This window comes from Lissotriton helveticus, chromosome 3_2, assembly GCF_964261635.1.
Source record: "Lissotriton helveticus chromosome 3_2, aLisHel1.1, whole genome shotgun sequence".
In the NCBI taxonomy this organism is placed as follows: Eukaryota; Metazoa; Chordata; class Amphibia; order Caudata; family Salamandridae; genus Lissotriton; species Lissotriton helveticus.
In genome coordinates, this window is record NC_136062.1 from 229,501,727 (window position 1) to 229,520,902 (window position 19,176).

Consider the following 19,176-nt stretch of genomic DNA (forward strand, 5'->3'; position numbering starts at 1 on the left):
AGACAGGGTATTAAGCCATGTTTCAGTGATGAAGGCTACATCCAGGTCATGTGAGAGGATGGCTTCCGCTCTTTCTGTAGCGTGTTTGGCCGCAGATCTGCTGTTGATGAGCATACAGTTGAGGTGTGGTTCTTCTTTAGGCTTCTGAGTGTCAGGGAGGGCCCTGGGTATAGAAGTTAGGTACTCTGGCGGTCTGGGGGGTCTGCGGTGGAGAGGGACCCTACCCATCCCAGTAATGACTTGGATTGCGGATTTGGGTGAGGATGTTAGAGTCGGGGTTTGTGTTAAGGTGGGCGAAGCCGGTATCTGTAGATTGGGAGCTAGCTTGTGGAGGGGGATGGTAGGGAGGTCGTATGATGCGGCGAGTGTGGTCACTTCCTGGTGGGAAAGGTTGGGATGCGTTCTTCTGGGTCTCTCTGGTCGTGAATCCACCCAGGGTTTCCTGAGAGGGGGCCAGGGGCTTGCGTGAGCCATGGACTGGATGGTGGGTGGTGGGTCAATTATGTTTGTAGGCGAAGGAGAAAGGGGGGTAGCCAAGACTGGGGATGACTGTTGTGTTTTACCTAGAGAGTGGAGAGTTTCCTTTAGGCCGTGAACTAGGATCCCAAGCTGTGCTTCAAGCAATTCAAGGCGTTGCATCAGCTTGTCTGGAGGAGCGGGGGGGAGGTGGAGGGAGGGGTAGAGCCCTGTGGTCGAGAGGTTGCTGACCGTGTCGATACTAGTAGCGTTAGGAGGTGGCTGGGGCACTGATTCTGGCAGGTCACCCAACTGCAGTGAGGCAAGGTGGAGGGGTCGGAGGCCTAGTTGAGGATGAAGGACAAGGTCCCTTTGGCTGAAGGAGCTCTGTTCTGGTTGAATAGGTGTAGGTGGTGTGACGGGTCGGATTCTCTCTTGGGCGGGTGGAAGAGAACTAGGTATAGACTGGTTAGTGGGAGGAGAGGGACGGTGGAGCAGTAGTGGATGGGAGGGGGGCTGTGGGGGTTGGGTTTGGCGGGTGAGGGGGCAGGGGAAGGTGGTTGGATGGTCTGCGGTTGCGACGGAGTCTAGACTAGGGCGGTCTCGAAGCAAGAAAGGGTGCTCACTTGGATCGGGCCTGAGCGGAGGCAGGAGGTTAAGTGCTTGAGTTGGGTTGCTTGAGGGGGTGGGCCTTGTCTGTTGTGCGTTTTATGAAGCTGCTTTCTTTAAAGCTGGGAAGATGGAGTCGAAGAATTCAAGGTTTTCGTCCTTAGCCTGAATTAGTATGGTGCCGTTCTCAAAGATGGTAATCGAGATGTCTCCTCTTAGGGACTGGTGCTTTAATAGGGAGAAGGTTAATTTGCGGCTGTGGGATGTAATGGTAGTTTTAGAGATGTGGGGGTGAGAGTTGAAGATTGTGACCCAGACGTTACTCCTGTCCGTGTGGAAGATGAAGTCCATTTTTCGTTGCCCTTTGGATGAACAGTGATAGATGTCAACAACTAGTGTTTCGGGATGTCGTCTGATTAGTTTGGACTTGAATAGTTTTTTTGCTTTGAAGGAGAGGGTGTGGGGGAAAGAAATCGCGAAGGAGTTAGGTCCATGAGGAGATAGGAAGTTCAGGGTGGGGCGAGGGTGCGTGCCCAAGTGCGAGGTCGGAGGCATCTTACAGGACAGTGGGAAGAGACAGTAGTCAGGAATGGGGGCTAGGGGAGTGAAGGGACGGGAGGTGGCTCGAATCTTTAGGGGGTGTTAGTGAGGTCAAGCGCTCTGAGAACTCTCTAATGGCACGAATAGTTAGCTCTGAGGTGGAGGGGAGAGGGAGGGGTGCAAGGAGGGGCGAGCGGTTAAATCAGGTGCTGGGAGGAGGCCTCTCTAAGGGAAAGTCGCTAGGGAACCGGGGGTGTCGAACCCTGGGTTCTATTCAAGTGAGGGAGCGACACACGGTTCTGGGCTATTCTGACCTAGGCAGGATCTCTGTGGGCTACTGGAGCTTCATATTAGACTCCTGGTTAATTTTGCTGGTACCTGGGTGCAGCAGTTAATTTAGGGACAGGCTCCCTTCTAGCCGGTATGTGGGCTCAGTTGGACTATTCTTTTGGGTCTGGGGGGGATGGGGGGAGGGGGTGGGGATCCAATGCCACTGGAGGGGGCTGACCTATTCTTAGGGGAGGGGGGTTGCTTCAGGCTTCCACCTTTGTGAGGGGCCTCAAGAGGATTCACACTTCATTTGGCAGGGGAAGATGTCCGGGCGGAGCGGCCATTTTAGGGTCAGGCGGCCTCTGTGTTAGAGGTATTGCTTGCTTCAGAGTCGATTTGGGGGACAAAAGTCAACAAAAAAACAGCCTGCTGTGTCCACGAGCTAGGGGGAAAGACTGACGAAATTGGCCAGCATTTTAAAAGGCGGCCTATGAAGATTGGTGGAATTGGCTACCAGAGGTATGAGTACAATCCTGCGACAATTGAAAGGGAAGGCGAGTGTCAGCAGCGTCGCGAGAGGAACCTGTAGGCGCCAATTGGTTTATTTGATTTATTGATTATTACCTAAATGGTCCAGGTAACTCGAGCTCTTAAGGAGAGAGCAGATGTCCGGACGGTGCGGCCATTTTAGTGTCAGGCTTCACTGGTGCCAAAGAGGTATGTTGGGGCTTAGAATCCTCTGCGCTGGCCGTGTGATCCAGTGCTCTTATTCTGGTAATGAATAGCTCGTGTTCGACCCTAGGTTAACAACTTTCAGGGGTGAACCAGCCTTAACCACGAAGTATGATTAACTTCATCTAGCGGGCGGCCATTTTGAGAGCAGGCACTCACCGGAGGTCAAGGAGCGAAGCGTCGGGTCTGTGCTGAAATCCGCCTCCGCTTGTATCGGTAGCTCTGTGCCTGGTGTGCTTGCTCTCCGAGGTCGGCGTTTCGGTTGCGACTGACTTCACGTCGCGTTCTTCGTTTTACGGGTCAGCTTCCGTCGTTACCGATCATGCTGTGCTGCAGGTTGGGGTCTCCGCTAATGACCGATTCGGACCGAGTCTCTGTCCGTCTATGGTGCGGGTGAGTGGACTCGCTGGTATGCTTCTGTCTTGGTGTGGAGGGGAGGGCGGTAATTCTCCAAGTAGCTCTGCCTTCGGGACCGTTAGCCACCTCCGTGTTCAGCGGGGGGGGGGTTGCAAAGACCTCGGTTCCAGACCCTGATTGTGAGCTGCGTTGCTCAGGGGGTGTGGGGGGGGTCGGGGGGTCGCTCAGGTCGGGATTTGCACTGGATGTGATCCCAGGACCCGGAGCTCAGCCCCGTTGCTCCCTCCTTTCGGCCATCTTGCATCTAAAAAAAAAAAAATCATCACCAAGGGCAAGAAGAGGGAAGCTGTCAAGGTTCCAGGAAAAGCTGGTAAGCCGGTGCGGACCACCAGCACTGCTGCCGAGGACTCTGCTGACCACAATAAGTCCTATTATTTATTATTTCCCTATGTTGGGTTTTATGATTATTGTGGACTAAGGGTAGAATGAATCTTGGGATTTTGGAATGTTGGTGCTGTCTATTGTGAAGATTGTAGGCCCAAGTAAGCTAGTATTATAAATACAATACACCATGTATGTTTGTTGAGAAGGCTTTCTTTTTCCTGCTCATGGTTGTGAGTGGCCGTGGTCATCATGGACCCCCCAATGTACTGTGGTGCTGTCTTGCTCATTTATAGTTACAGTACACCAGCAGTCTTCCATGACTGTGCAGCATGGCTGGAAAAAAAGTGGGAGGTCCCATTCCCACTGCATTAGCTACCAACACCATATGTCCTTCATTGACCATTATTGCACCACGGACTTGTATAACTTTGTGAACCAATCACATTTCCAGAGTCATATTGTTAGAAGATACTGCAGTGCTAACTGAACTGTAGTGCTGTAGTGCAGTTGAATTTGGTGTGGTGTATCTGGCATTTAAAATATGTATAATATTTTACTCTAGCCCTAGAGAATACCAGTGATGCCAGTTCCAGTGCCGTTGCAGGCAAAAATGGATCAGTTGGGGGTGGAGAAGTGGCAGCAGGGACGGTTGCTGGTAAGCCACATAATGTCTTGCAATTACTATACTCCCTAGCTAGTTACCAGGGTGTTGTCATCAATTTGAATTTTGAATTTTAAAATATTTATAAAGCGCTCTTATACCGAAACCGGTTTCATGGCGCTAGATAGCCGAGGGTCAGTGGGAAGCGAGCTAAGCTGCAGCAGATCTGGAGAATAAGAGGGTCTTCAATTGCTTGCGAAACTCCAGATAGGAGGGAGACATCCTGAGGGCAGGTGGAAGTGAATTCCAAAAGGATGGAGCCAGCACAGCAAATCTGGCCCCCCCGGCCTTCTGTTTCCTGAAACGAGGAACTGACAGAAGGGCCAGGTGAGTGGAGCGAAGTTCTCTAGACAGAAGGTATGGAGAGATGGCTTCGCACAAGAAGGTGGGGGCGGTCCCAGATCTGGCCTGGTAGGTAATGCAGCCCAGCTTAAAGAGCGCCCTCTCCCTCACAGGGAGCCAGTGGAGAGACTGAAGCAAGGGGGTCGTGTGATTAGACCTGGGGAGATCAAAAATCAGGCGAGCCGCCTGATTTTGAATCAGTTGGAGCCGGTGGATGAGGTAAGCCGGGGCACCGTTGAGAATAACATTGCCATAGTCAAGGCGCGACAGCACCATGGCCATGAGAATGAATTTGAGTGCGGCAGCAGAAAAAAAACGTGAAACCTTCCGGATAGTCCGGAGGGAAAAGAAGCAGGCAGACACCACAGAACTGATCTGAGTGTGGAGGGTAAGCTGTGGGTTAATGAAGATACCCAAAGTTTTGACTTTGAGGGCTGGGAGGGGGGGGGCCGAGGGAAGGGGGCCAGAAGGAGGGGGACCAAGGACTGCAACCACCCCCCGTCAAGACCAGCTCGGTCTTGTCCGGGTTTAATTTGAGGTGGTTGCAGTTCATCCACCCTTGGATGAAAAGCATGACCTTCTGGAAGTTGGAAGACGAAGAAGGGGAGGATGAAAGGTTGAAAATAAGTTGGAGGTCATCGGCGTAGTTGAACACCGAGACCTCCATCTGCTGTAAAGAAAAAATGAGGGGTGAGATGTATAAATTAAATAGTAAAGGGGATAGGGAGGAGCCTTGTGGAACTCCACAGGTTACCTTCCGAGAGGGGGCCGTGAAATTAGCGAGTTGGACGGCCTGGTCGGTCAGAAAGGAGCGAAGCCAGGCAAAGGCCGTGCCCCCAATGCCCGCCGCTTGGACACGGGTTAACAAGATGTCATGGTCCACCGTGTCGAACGCGGCGGACAGATCTAACAGGACTAAGGCCTGTGGTCGGCCAGTGTCAATCCCCTCCCTTAATTGATCCATCACCGACACCACAACCTTCTCGGTTGAATGCAGCGGGCGAAAGCCCGCCTGTCGGGTGGAGAGGGCGCCCGTGGATTCTACGAAGGAACTGAGAGACCTGGTGACGTGAGCCTCTGAGACCTTCGCAAGGTAAGGGAGGAGGGAGATGGGGCGGTAGTTGGAGGGCAAAGATGGATCCGCCCCTGCCTTTTTCAAAATGGGGATGACAACTGCCGACTTGTGGGCGGAGGGGACAGTGCCAATGCTAAGGGAGTGGTTGATGAGGGTAAGAGGAGGAGAGTAACAATTGGAGAAGAGCTCTTTAAGAGCAAATGCAGGGCCTATATCATGGGGTGATCCCGATTTAATCCGGGCCAGGAGGGGGAGCAAAGAATCTCGGGTGAGGAGGGGAAACTCGGTGAGTGAGGGGGTGGGAAGGGTGGGAAGGGCAGGGGGTGGAACCAAAAGTGAAGGGAGGATGTTGGCCTTGATAAGGGCAATCTTCTCAAAAAAATAAGAATTGAGGGAATTGCATAGAGTTTGAGATGGAGGGATTTTGGGGGTCGCCCTGTCAGAAGCAGCGAGCTCGTGAACAGTGGCAAAGATCTCCTTTGGCTGGTTATCTGCTGTCAGGATCTTCCCTGAAAAGTACTCCATCTTAGCTTTTAGGATGTCATGTTTGTACTCTTTCATAGACTGACAGAAGTAGGTTTTAAGCAGGGGGCAATAGGAACGGCGCCAGGCACGTTCGGCTCTGCGGGTGGCAAGCTTTTTATCCCTTAAGGCAGGGGTAAACCAACGATTAGCCGCGTGAGCGCGTTTAATGGTCCCTCTCTTAAGGGGGACGGTAGAGTTACACGCCTTAAGCAGCCAGTTGTTAACGGCAGAGAGCTGGGTGGGGAGGGAGAGGTCGGTGAGCTCTGGACTAGTTGCCGCAAGGGCAGAGCAAACTGCGGGGAGGACCGCCTTGTCCCACTTTCTGGCCCAGATGTTTTTGGGCAGAGGGGGTTTGGGCGGCCGTCCGAGGTCGGCCGTAAAGGAAATGAGCGAATGGTCGGACCAAGAGCACGGGGCGATAGTTGGAAAATCCATGGGAATGTTAAGGGACCAAATTTGGTCAAGTTGGTGACCTTTGACATGGGTAGCCGTGCGGAGCTGAGGAAGGAAGTTTAGGCTGGTGAGCAGAGCCGTAAACTCCTTGGATCTAGTGTCTTCAGCTTGGTCATTCGGCCAATAATTCAGATCTCCAAGTAGTAATATCGCGGAGTTATTCACCACAAGCGTGGCCAAAAGATCCTCAATAGCTGGTAAAAACTCAGGGGTGGGCTTAGGCGGGCGGTAAAGAAGTACACAGGTAAGGGGTACCCCGAAAGAAATGGAGCGGACTACTAAACAGTCCACAGCCGGAATCACAGGGGAAGGTAGGGTTTGAACATAGACCGTTAAGTGAATCTTCCCAGCTTTACCAGCTGCAGCGGTGGTTGAGTTTTTAATGGCCTCTTCTATCTGCAACTCAGCAAAAGAACACATAATGAGAGTTGATGGCTTGAGGGAAACATGAACAGAAGGTTAAAAGAAATGAAATGATATATGAGTGAAAAGGTAGGTGGGTGAAAGGGTGCCTGAGTGGATAAAAGGATGAATGAGTGAAAGGATGGCTTGAAGAAAGGGTGGCTAATGGCTATTGAATGGATGGATAATGGATTGGAAATTCTGGTAAAAGACTGAATGAGAGAAAGAAAAGATTAATCATGGTGGTTAAGAGTGAATTAGAATGAAAGGATGAATGCATATTTGTATTTGGATAAATTCGCAAGGCATCTCATCTAATGAGCAGCATGCTGCTCACCTACTTTGCATACAGCAGGCCACCCACCACAATAAATTTTACAAATTGATTTAAAGTACAAGCAAATCCAGGTGGATGGCCCCAATCAAATAAAGAACACCCTTATACAGAAGTTTCTCAACTTACTTGTGAAATCTCAATTACAAAGTCCTTAAATCTAATGGTTATATGAAGGCAGACAAGGAGAGTGATCTTTCCAGTTCCAAATCCCAATGAAGAGTGACCAGGAGAGGAAGAAAGCATTGGGAGGGTCCTGCTGGTCAGGAACAGGAAGTTGGAGTCTCTTAGGGTCTTCCTTCCTGTTTGAAATAAAAAGTTTAAAAAAAGTTTCTCTTAGAAAAAAACAACTCCAAAAGCCAGGTTGAGAACTAAATGCACTCCAAAAGCCTTTCAACATGCCATCTCCAGAAGAAAAACTTCTCAATTGCTCTGTTTGCGATCCCCTCTGGATTGGCGCCGTCGCGACCTGAACCTGTGCAGTGAGCGCAAACTCTAGCTGGAGATCACTAGCAGTGGGAGGAGTCTTGCACTTGTTTGTAAGCTGCCCAAGACTTTTGGCTCTTGCGGTCAAGTACCAAAGCAAAACTCGAGGATGCGAACAGAAAAAAGCTCCACTTTGCACCCGATAGGCGAAATTCAGGAACTCCGCGTTCCTCCATGGAGGACAGAGTGCCCCAATTTCGCCAACTCCACGAGTGGAATTTACCGCCCGGGCCTAGGCATAACTCAGCATCCGTTTTGTGACCATCTAGTGTCAATGCACAAACAGCCCAACTAGCATCCTGACCCAGACGTATATTCAGAGACAGACAGAGGCACAGAATGATTAAAGTGAGAAAATTCCAACTTTCTGAAAGTGTCATTTTCAGACCTGCAATTTAAAAACTAACCACTAAAATATGTATTTTTAAATTGTGAGTCCTGAGGCACCAAACTCCAATTTTCTATCAGCTCCCAATTGGAAGAGGCACTTAGAAAAGGTTACAGGGCAGCTCCAATGCTAACTTATGGGAGGGATAGGCCTTGCTGCAGCGCAAAACGAATTCAGCATTTTAGACTACCAGGTCATGTAAAACAGAGCAATATATGTCCTACCTTTCAAATATACTGAATCCTGCCATTGGGGCTATCTTGGGCCTACCTTAGGGGCCCTTTTATGTAATAAATGGGAAGGTTTGGGCCATACCACTTAACAAATCTCCTGGTGAGACCTAAAAAGGCTCTCACCTCGGTCTGGGTCTTGGGAGGGAGTGACCAAGCCGGAATGGTGTCAATCTTCACTGTAGGGGCTGCACCCTGCCGCTCCTTACCTCGTGTCCCAAGTACACCATAGACCTCTGCCCTATCTGGCACTTACTTGCTTTGATAGTGAGGCCTGCGCTCTGCAGGGCCTTCAACACCTCCTGAAGATGATAGAAATGGTCCTCCCAACTGGAGCTTAAGATTGCAATGTTGTCAAGGTAGGTGGCACTGAAGTTCTCCAACACAACCAGGACCTGGAAAGTAGCAGGGGAATTCTTTAACCCAAAAGGCATGACACAGAACTGGTAGTGCCTTTCTAGTGTTGAGAAGGCTGACCTCTCTTGAGCTTCCTTGGTCAAGGTAAACTGGCAGTACCCAGATGTTAGATCAAACATGCTGAGGAACTTGGCAGCTCCAAGCCGGTCAATGAGCTCAGCAGCTCAGGGATGGGGCGAGTGTCAATCTTAGCGGCTGCATTGAGCCCACGGTAGTCATTAAAGAACTGCAGTTCAGGTGTGACACTGGGTGGAGCAGTCTTGTGGACAAAAACCACTGTGATGGACCAAGGACTGTTGGAGGGTTCAATCATCCCCAACTTCTGCTTGATGATGTTTCTCTTTCTGTCAGACAGCCTTTAAGACTTGTGAGTAACAGGTAGGCTATCCCCAATGTCAATGTCGTGGGTGCACCATTCTATGACTTCTGGCATGAGTGAGAACCGAGAGGCAAACTGTCCCAGCAACTGGTGACAGTCACTCTGCTGTTCTAGGATTAGAGTAAAGGAGAGGATCACTTCTCTACTGACCCATCCTGATCTTTGGCGACTAGGAGGCTGGGGAGAGGTACACTCTCCTCTTCCATCTCATCATCCATTTCCAAGAGCATGGTCGACTCAGACCTCTCAAAATGTGGTTTGATGTGGGTCACATGTAGGGCCCTCAATGGATTCCTAGGAGTCTGCATATCCACCAGGTAGGTGACATTACTCTTGGGCTCCTTCACCTCATATGTCCCAGACCACCGGTCTTTCAGAGCACGGGTCTCTACCAGGTCCACCACCCACACATTCTGGCCAGGCTGAAATTCAACCAGTGAGTTTTTCTGGTCATACCAATGTACCATGTCCTCCTGGCTAGCTTCCAGATACTCCTGGGTGAGTTTCCGGAATCGGGATCTCTAATTCATGAAGGTCTGAATGTAACTGAATACATTTTGGGGTGGGTAGCTGCCTAGGAGCTTGCTCCTAGTCCTCCTTTACTAAACTGAGGTCCTCTCACATGGTGCCCATACAGAAGGTTGAAAGGGCTTAAGCCAACCTCCTTCTGCGGTGCCTCCCTGTAGGCGAACAGAACGCTTAGTAAGAGGACATCCCTCTTATACCTTATGGCTTCTGAGAGACACTTAATCATGCTCTTGATGGTACAGTTGAAGCTTTCAACCAACCCATTACTCTGGGGTTGGTGAACTTGTATGTAACACCACACACCTTCCACATGGCCTTTACGTACAAAGACATGAAGTTGGTACCCCAGTCAGATACCACCACCTTGGGGAAACCTATGCGGTTAAAGATCCCTATCAGTGCCCTGCTCACTGTGGGACAGTCACCGCTCCCAGAGGGATAGCTTCCGGATTCCAGGTGGCATGGTCCACCAACACCAGAACGAACATGTTAACCATGACGTTCTTGAGATCCAGAGACCCCACAAAGTCAATGCCCACCTGCTCAAAAGGGGTGCTCATGACATGAAACGGTTAGAGAGGAGCCTTGTACCTTTTCCCAGATTTGCGACTCACCTGGCAGGTATAACAGGACCTGCAGAACGCTTCTGATGTCTTCCTTATTTGGGGCCCATAAAAGTAAGTGACAAGCTTGTCAAAGGTCTAGTTCTGTCCCAAATGACCAGGCCAGAGGCACATCATGAGCCAAGCTTAGTAGTAAGGCTCTGAAGCACTGGGTTACTACCAGAACATGGACTTCCCCAGGGTCAGCAATATTAGGCTTGCTACACAGGAGAACTTCCTCCCAATAGTTTAGGTGAGATCCTGAGGCGTTACCTGCTGCCTGGTTCTCAGCCTGACCCACAAGAGTGGCCACTCTTTCTGCACTGCACAGAATTCCTACCTGGTGGGGCCTCCTTCCTGCTGCCAATGTGTCAGCTAAGGCAGGTCCCCCAGTTCCGCCATATTTTCTCCTGTAGGTTCCATGGTGTCACCCTCAAGTACAGCCTCATCCCAGAACGTGAGAATTTCAAGAGTGAATTTCCATTGCCCCTTCTCTTCCTGGCAAGCATCTGTTACAGGTTCTCGGTACTTCTGATCACCCTCTCTAGCTGCCAACGACTGTGTTGTCAAGCGCACCCATTCTGGGAATCCCAACATCACTAAGCTTCACGCCTTCCAGGCGAGATGCTCCAGGCCATTGCCCAGCAGACAATCAACAGGCATAGATGGACTCACAGCTACCCTAAAAGAACTTGAGACCCCCCACTCAAAGGGAACCTGAGCCACCACACATTGGCGCTCACTGTTGTCCCTTGCTCATTGCACCATCAGGATTCAAGCAAGCCGGGCCGAAGACGGCTGAAATGCCAGAAACCGGTCCCCGGAAGCTTGTTTCCTTCCCAGTGTAAGAATTGGCTTTTGTAGTCTGGTCTGCCCTGTTCCCATGATGCACTGGGCCAGGGACAGACTAATTTGCATACAGCCAGGTTCTGAAACTGGGATGGTGCAATGAGCTAAAAAACGGTGTTGGATCTAGCCCTGATCTCTTGACTGGGTGAGAGTACTCTGCTTAATTCAGAGACTCTGTCCATCACCACCCCTTGTTGTAAATAATTTTGTCCACCCTAAGCGTGGAAGGGTATACTCAGATGTGAGTCCCTTGCTCATTGCACCATCAGGATTCAAGCAAGCCGGGCCGAAGACGGCTGAAATGCCAGAAACCGGTCCCCGGAAGCTTGTTTCCTTCCCAGTGTAAGAATTGGCTTTTGTAGTCTGGTCTGCCCTGTTCCCATGATGCACTGGGCCAGGGACAGACTAATTTGCATACAGCCAGGTTCTGAAACTGGGATGGTGCAATGAGCTAAAAAACGGTGTTGGATCTAGCCCTGATCTCTTGACTGGGTGAGAGTACTCTGCTTAATTCAGAGACTCTGTCCATCACCACCCCTTGTTGTAAATAATTTTGTCCACCCTAAGCGTGGAAGGGTATACTCAGATGTGAGTCCCTTGCTCATTGCACCATCAGGATTCAAGCAAGCCGGGCCGAAGATGGCTGAAATGCCAGAAACCGGTCCCCGGAAGCTTGTTTCCTTCCCAGTGTAAGAATTGGCTTTTGTAGTCTGGTCTGCCCTGTTCCCATGATGCACTGGGCCAGGGACAGACTAATTTGCATACAGCCAGGTTCTGAAACTGGGATGGTGCAATGAGCTAAAAAACGGTGTTGGATCTAGCCCTGATCTCTTGACTGGGTGAGAGTACTCTGCTTAATTCAGAGACTCTGTCCATCACCACCCCTTGTTGTAAATAATTTTGTCCACCCTAAGCGTGGAAGGGTATACTCAGATGTGAGTCCCTTGCTCATTGCACCATCAGGATTCAAGCAAGCCGGGCCGAAGACGGCTGAAATGCCAGAAACCGGTCCCCGGAAGCTTGTTTCCTTCCCAGTGTAAGAATTGGCTTTTGTAGTCTGGTCTGCCCTGTTCCCATGATGCACTGGGCCAGGGACAGACTAATTTGCATACAGCCAGGTTCTGAAACTGGGATGGTGCAATGAGCTAAAAAACGGTGTTGGATCTAGCCCTGATCTCTTGACTGGGTGAGAGTACTCTGCTTAATTCAGAGACTCTGTCCATCACCACCCCTTGTTGTAAATAATTTTGTCCACCCTAAGCGTGGAAGGGTATACTCAGATGTGAGTCCCTTGCTCATTGCACCATCAGGATTCAAGCAAGCCGGGCCGAAGACGGCTGAAATGCCAGAAACCGGTCCCCGGAAGCTTGTTTCCTTCCCAGTGTAAGAATTGGCTTTTGTAGTCTGGTCTGCCCTGTTCCCATGATGCACTGGGCCAGGGACAGACTAATTTGCATACAGCCAGGTTCTGAAACTTGGATGGTGCAATGAGCTAAAAAACGGTGTTGGATCTAGCCCTGATCTCTTGACTGGGTGAGAGTACTCTGCTTAATTCAGAGACTCGGTCCATCACCACCCCTTGTTGTAAATAATTTTGTCCACCCTAAGCGTGGAAGGGTATACTCAGATGTGAGTCCCTTGCTCATTGCACCATCAGGATTCAAGCAAGCCGGGCCGAAGACGGCTGAAATGCCAGAAACCGGTCCCCGGAAGCTTGTTTCCTTCCCAGTGTAAGAATTGGCTTTTGTAGTCTGGTCTGCCCTGTTCCCATGATGCACTGGGCCAGGGACAGACTAATTTGCATACAGCCAGATTCTGAAACTGGGATGGTGCAATGAGCTAAAAAACGGTGTTGGATCTAGCCCTGATCTCTTGACTGGGTGAGAGTACTCTGCTTAATTCAGAGATTCTGTCCATCACCACCCCTTGTTGTAAATAATTTTGTCCACCCTAAGCGTGGAAGGGTATACTCAGATGTGAGTCCCTTGCTCATTGCACCATCAGGATTCAAGCAAGCCGGGCCGAAGACGGCTGAAATGCCAGAAACCGGTCCCCGGAAGCTTGTTTCCTTCCCAGTGTAAGAATTGGCTTTTGTAGTCTGGTCTGCCCTGTTCCCATGATGCACTGGGCCAGGGACAGACTAATTTGCATACAGCCAGGTTCTGAAACTGGGATGGTGCAATGAGCTAAAAAACGGTGTTGGATCTAGCCCTGATCTCTTGACTGGGTGAGAGTACTCTGCTTAATTCAGAGACTCTGTCCATCACCACCCCTTGTTGTAAATAATTTTGTCCACCCTAAGCGTGGAAGGGTATACTCAGATGTGAGTCCCTTGCTCATTGCACCATCAGGATTCAAGCAAGCCGGGCCGAAGACGGCTGAAATGCCAGAAACCGGTCCCCGGAAGCTTGTTTCCTTCCCAGTGTAAGAATTGGCTTTTGTAGTCTGGTCTGCCCTGTTCCCATGATGCACTGGGCCAGGGACAGACTAATTTGCATACAGCCAGGTTCTGAAACTGGGATGGTGCAATGAGCTAAAAAACGGTGTTGGATCTAGCCCTGATCTCTTGACTGGGTGAGAGTACTCTGCTTAATTCAGAGACTCTGTCCATCACCACCCCTTGTTGTAAATAATTTTGTCCACCCTAAGCGTGGAAGGGTATACTCAGATGTGAGTCCCTTGCTCATTGCACCATCAGGATTCAAGCAAGCCGGGCCGAAGACGGCTGAAATGCCAGAAACCGGTCCCCGGAAGCTTGTTTCCTTCCCAGTGTAAGAATTGGCTTTTGTAGTCTGGTCTGCCCTGTTCCCATGATGCACTGGGCCAGGGACAGACTAATTTGCATACAGCCAGGTTCTGAAACTGGGATGGTGCAATGAGCTAAAAAACGGTGTTGGATCTAGCCCTGATCTCTTGACTGGGTGAGAGTACTCTGCTTAATTCAGAGACTCTGTCCATCACCACCCCTTGTTGTAAATAATTTTGTCCACCCTAAGCGTGGAAGGGTATACTCAGATGTGAGTCCCTTGCTCATTGCACCATCAGGATTCAAGCAAGCCGGGCCGAAGACGGCTGAAATGCCAGAAACCGGTCCCCGGAAGCTTGTTTCCTTCCCAGTGTAAGAATTGGCTTTTGTAGTCTGGTCTGCCCTGTTCCCATGATGCACTGGGCCAGGGACAGACTAATTTGCATACAGCCAGGTTCTGAAACTGGGATGGTGCAATGAGCTAAAAAACGGTGTTGGATCTAGCCCTGATCTCTTGACTGGGTGAGAGTACTCTGCTTAATTCAGAGACTCGGTCCATCACCACCCCTTGTTGTAAATAATTTTGTCCACCCTAAGCGTGGAAGGGTATACTCAGATGTGAGTCCCTTGCTCATTGCACCATCAGGATTCAAGCAAGCCGGGCCGAAGACGGCTGAAATGCCAGAAACCGGTCCCCGGAAGCTTGTTTCCTTCCCAGTGTAAGAATTGGCTTTTGTAGTCTGGTCTGCCCTGTTCCCATGATGCACTGGGCCAGGGACAGACTAATTTGCATACAGCCAGGTTCTGAAACTGGGATGGTGCAATGAGCTAAAAAACGGTGTTGGATCTAGCCCTGATCTCTTGACTGGGTGAGAGTACTCTGCTTAATTCAGAGACTCTGTCCATCACCACCCCTTGTTGTAAATAATTTTGTCCACCCTAAGCGTGGAAGGGTATACTCAGATGTGAGTCCCTTGCTCATTGCACCATCAGGATTCAAGCAAGCCGGGCCGAAGACGGCTGAAATGCCAGAAACCGGTCCCCGGAAGCTTGTTTCCTTCCCAGTGTAAGAATTGGCTTTTGTAGTCTGGTCTGCCCTGTTCCCATGATGCACTGGGCCAGGGACAGACTAATTTGCATACAGCCAGGTTCTGAAACTGGGATGGTGCAATGAGCTAAAAAACGGTGTTGGATCTAGCCCTGATCTCTTGACTGGGTGAGAGTACTCTGCTTAATTCAGAGACTCTGTCCATCACCACCCCTTGTTGTAAATAATTTTGTCCACCCTAAGCGTGGAAGGGTATACTCAGATGTGAGTCCCTTGCTCATTGCACCATCAGGATTCAAGCAAGCCGGGCCGAAGACGGCTGAAATGCCAGAAACCGGTCCCCGGAAGCTTGTTTCCTTCCCAGTGTAAGAATTGGCTTTTGTAGTCTGGTCTGCCCTGTTCCCATGATGCACTGGGCCAGGGACAGACTAATTTGCATACAGCCAGGTTCTGAACCTGGGATGGTGCAATGAGCTAAAAAACGGTGTTGGATCTAGCCCTGATCTCTTGACTGGGTGAGAGTACTCTGCTTAATTCAGAGACTCTGTCCATCACCACCCCTTGTTGTAAATTATTTTGTCCACCCTAAGCGTGGAAGGGTATACTCAGATGTGAGTCCCTTGCTCATTGCACCATCAGGATTCAAGCAAGCCGGGCCGAAGACGGCTGAAATGCCAGAAACCGGTCCCCGGAAGCTTGTTTCCTTCCCAGTGTAAGAATTGGCTTTTGTAGTCTGGTCTGCCCTGTTCCCATGATGCACTGGGCCAGGGACAGACTAATTTGCATACAGCCAGGTTCTGAAACTGGGATGGTGCAATGAGCTAAAAAACGGTGTTGGATCTAGCCCTGATCTCTTGACTGGGTGAGAGTACTCTGCTTAATTCAGAGACTCTGTCCATCACCACCCCTTGTTGTAAATAATTTTGTCCACCCTAAGCGTGGAAGGGTATACTCAGATGTGAGTCCCTTGCTCATTGCACCATCAGGATTCAAGCAAGCCGGGCCGAAGACGGCTGAAATGCCAGAAACCGGTCCCCGGAAGCTTGTTTCCTTCCCAGTGTAGGAATTGGCTTTTGTAGTCTGGTCTGCCCTGTTCCCATGATGCACTGGGCCAGTGACAGACTAATTTGCATACAGCCAGGTTCTGAAACTGGGATGGTGCAATGAGCTAAAAAACGGTGTTGGATCTAGCCCTGATCTCTTGACTGGGTGAGAGTACTCTGCTTAATTCAGAGACTCTGTCCATCACCACCCCTTGTTGTAAATAATTTTGTCCACCCTAAGCGTGGAAGGGTATACTCAGATGTGAGTCCCTTGCTCATTGCACCATCAGGATTCAAGCAAGCCGGGCCGAAGACGGCTGAAATGCCAGAAACCGGTCCCCGGAAGCTTGTTTCCTTCCCAGTGTAAGAATTGGCTTTTGTAGTCTGGTCTGCCCTGTTCCCATGATGCACTGGGCCAGGGACAGACTAATTTGCATACAGCCAGGTTCTGAAACTGGGATGGTGCAATGAGCTAAAAAACGGTGTTGGATCTAGCCCTGATCTCTTGACTGGGTGAGAGTACTCTGCTTAATTCAGAGACTCTGTCCATCACCACCCCTTGTTGTAAATAATTGTGTCCACCCTAAGCGTGGAAGGGTATACTCAGATGTGAGTCCCTTGCTCATTGCACCATCAGGATTCAAGCAAGCCGGGCCGAAGACGGCTGAAATGCCAGAAACTGGTCCCCGGAAGCTTGTTTCCTTCCCAGTGTAAGAATTGGCTTTTGTAGTCTGGTCTGCCCTGTTCCCATGATGCACTGGGCCAGGGACAGACTAATTTGCATACAGCCAGGTTCTGAAACTGGGATGGTGCAATGAGCTAAAAAACGGTGTTGGATCTAGCCCTGATCTCTTGACTGGGTGAGAGTACTCTGCTTAATTCAGAGACTCTGTCCATCACCACCCCTTGTTGTAAATAATTTTGTCCTCCCTAAGCGTGGAAGGGTATACTCAGATGTGAGTCCCTTGCTCATTGCACCATCAGGATTCAAGCAAGCCGGGCCGAAGACGGCTGAAATGCCAGAAACCGGTCCCCGGAAGCTTGTTTCCTTCCCAGTGTAAGAATTGGCTTTTGTAGTCTGGTCTGCCCTGTTCCCATGATGCACTGGGCCAGGGACAGACTAATTTGCATACAGCCAGGTTCTGAAACTGGGATGGTGCAATGAGCTAAAAAACGGTGTTGGATCTAGCCCTGATCTCTTGACTGGGTGAGAGTACTCTGCTTAATTCAGAGACTCTGTCCATCACCACCCCTTGTTGTAAATAATTTTGTCCACCCTAAGCGTGGAAGGGTATACTCAGATGTGAGTCCCTTGCTCATTGCACCATCAGGATTCAAGCAAGCCGGGCCGAAGACGGCTGAAATGCCAGAAACCGGTCCCCGGAAGCTTGTTTCCTTCCCAGTGTAAGAATTGGCTTTTGTAGTCTGGTCTGCCCTGTTCCCATGATGCACTGGGCCAGGGACAGACTAATTTGCATACAGCCAGGTTCTGAAACTGGGATGGTGCAATGAGCTAAAAAACGGTGTTGGATCTAGCCCTGATCTCTTGACTGGGTGAGAGTACTCTGCTTAATTCAGAGACTCTGTCCATCACCACCCCTTGTTGTAAATAATTTTGTCCACCCTAAGCGTGGAAGGGTATACTCAGATGTGAGTCCCTTGCTCATTGCACCATCAGGATTCAAGCAAGCCGGGCCGAAGACGGCTGAAATGCCAGAAACCGGTCCCCGGAAGCTTGTTTCCTTCCCAGTGTAAGAATTGGCTTTTGTAGTCTGGTCTGCCCTGTTCCCATGATGCACTGGGCCAGGGACAGACTAATTTGCATACAGCCAGGTTCTGAAACTGGGATGGTGCAATGAGCTAAAAAACGGTGTTGGATCTAGCCCTGATCTCTTGACTGGGTGAGAGTACTCTGCTTAATTCAGAGACTCTGTCCATCACCACCCCTTGTTGTAAATAACACTGTTGTCTATAGCAACAACTTGGTAGTTCACATTAGGGACTACCTGCTCTTTAGACACCAGATGACAGCGGACTGTTTTCATACTGGTTCCTGTGTCTTTCAGAGCCTCCCCCCTCCTCCCATTGAAGGAGGGGGAAGGCTGGTTGTACTTTTTGGTATTATCAGTCATGCGGTTTGTCTGGGCCACCTCACCCTCACCCAGGGAAACTAGTCATCTCAGCTGGCTCCACACCACTAACTGGGACCAACTCCTCCCCAAGTGATACCCTCGTCATCCCCTGTGACTAGGCCTGGGCGGTAAATTCCGTTCCGCTCATGGAGTTTGCGGAATTCGGGTAATTTCGCATTCCGCAGAGAACGCGGAATTGCCAAAAATTTCGCGTTTTGCAGAATTTTTTGCTTGTTTGCGCTCTCAAAATGCGTGTTTGCAAGATTTTCCCCCCCAAGCATGCAAACAGCATTCACAAACAGGAAAAGGCATAGTGAACAGGCGGAACAAGCATTGCGCATGTTCGCCTGAACTTTTTGCGTGCTCGCAGAGATTTTTTACCAGTTCAAGGAGCTTTGCATAGCGCGATTACGCAAATTCCCCCCACCCCTACCTATGACTGCCCACCAGTGGGGGGGCTGTGCCTGCTTAGGACATCAAGGGACTCCCTCTAGAGTGTCCTTCCAGGCTACAGTCACAACACTTTAGGGGTCCCTTCCTCCAGGCTTTCCTGATGAGAACCACCTATTTTTCTCAACAGGGGGTTGGGAATCCTTTCGCTGGAAACTAGTTTAGGGCCTGTGAGAAGTTGGCCTGGTATATGCTGTCCACTAATTAAAGTGAACACAAGGAGATGATGGACCGGGCGCTGAAACTTTTCGGACACTCACCCCCGGTCACAGATCTGGGTTGAAACAATCATCGTTCTTTAGCTCACTTCGCCACCCCAATTTAGACACAGCTATTTGCAAATCAGTCTTAACGGGAACCATCTCTTCTTCTCAACAGGGGGTTGGGAATCCTTACTCTGGAAACTAGTTTGGGGCCTGTGAGTAGTTGGCCTGGTATATTCTGTCCACTAATTAAAGTGGGCACCTTGCACCAGTCCAAACAACCTTGTGCTGATTTAAGAGGTCAAAGATAACCTTAGAAATTGAGCCAAGTGGTAGATGTGGAGAGCAGCCTTCAGGCCTAATCTTGAAAGAATGTTAACCAGCTTGTTGTGCCAGAATTCAACCTTATAGTTTTGGCTATATGAAAGGAGAACCACACAGTAGTTACAAAGATAATCAAAAAGCACACAATACTTAAGCACAGAAACTACAGTAAATAGCACTAATACATAGTGGGCCCCATGGTGGACCAAAC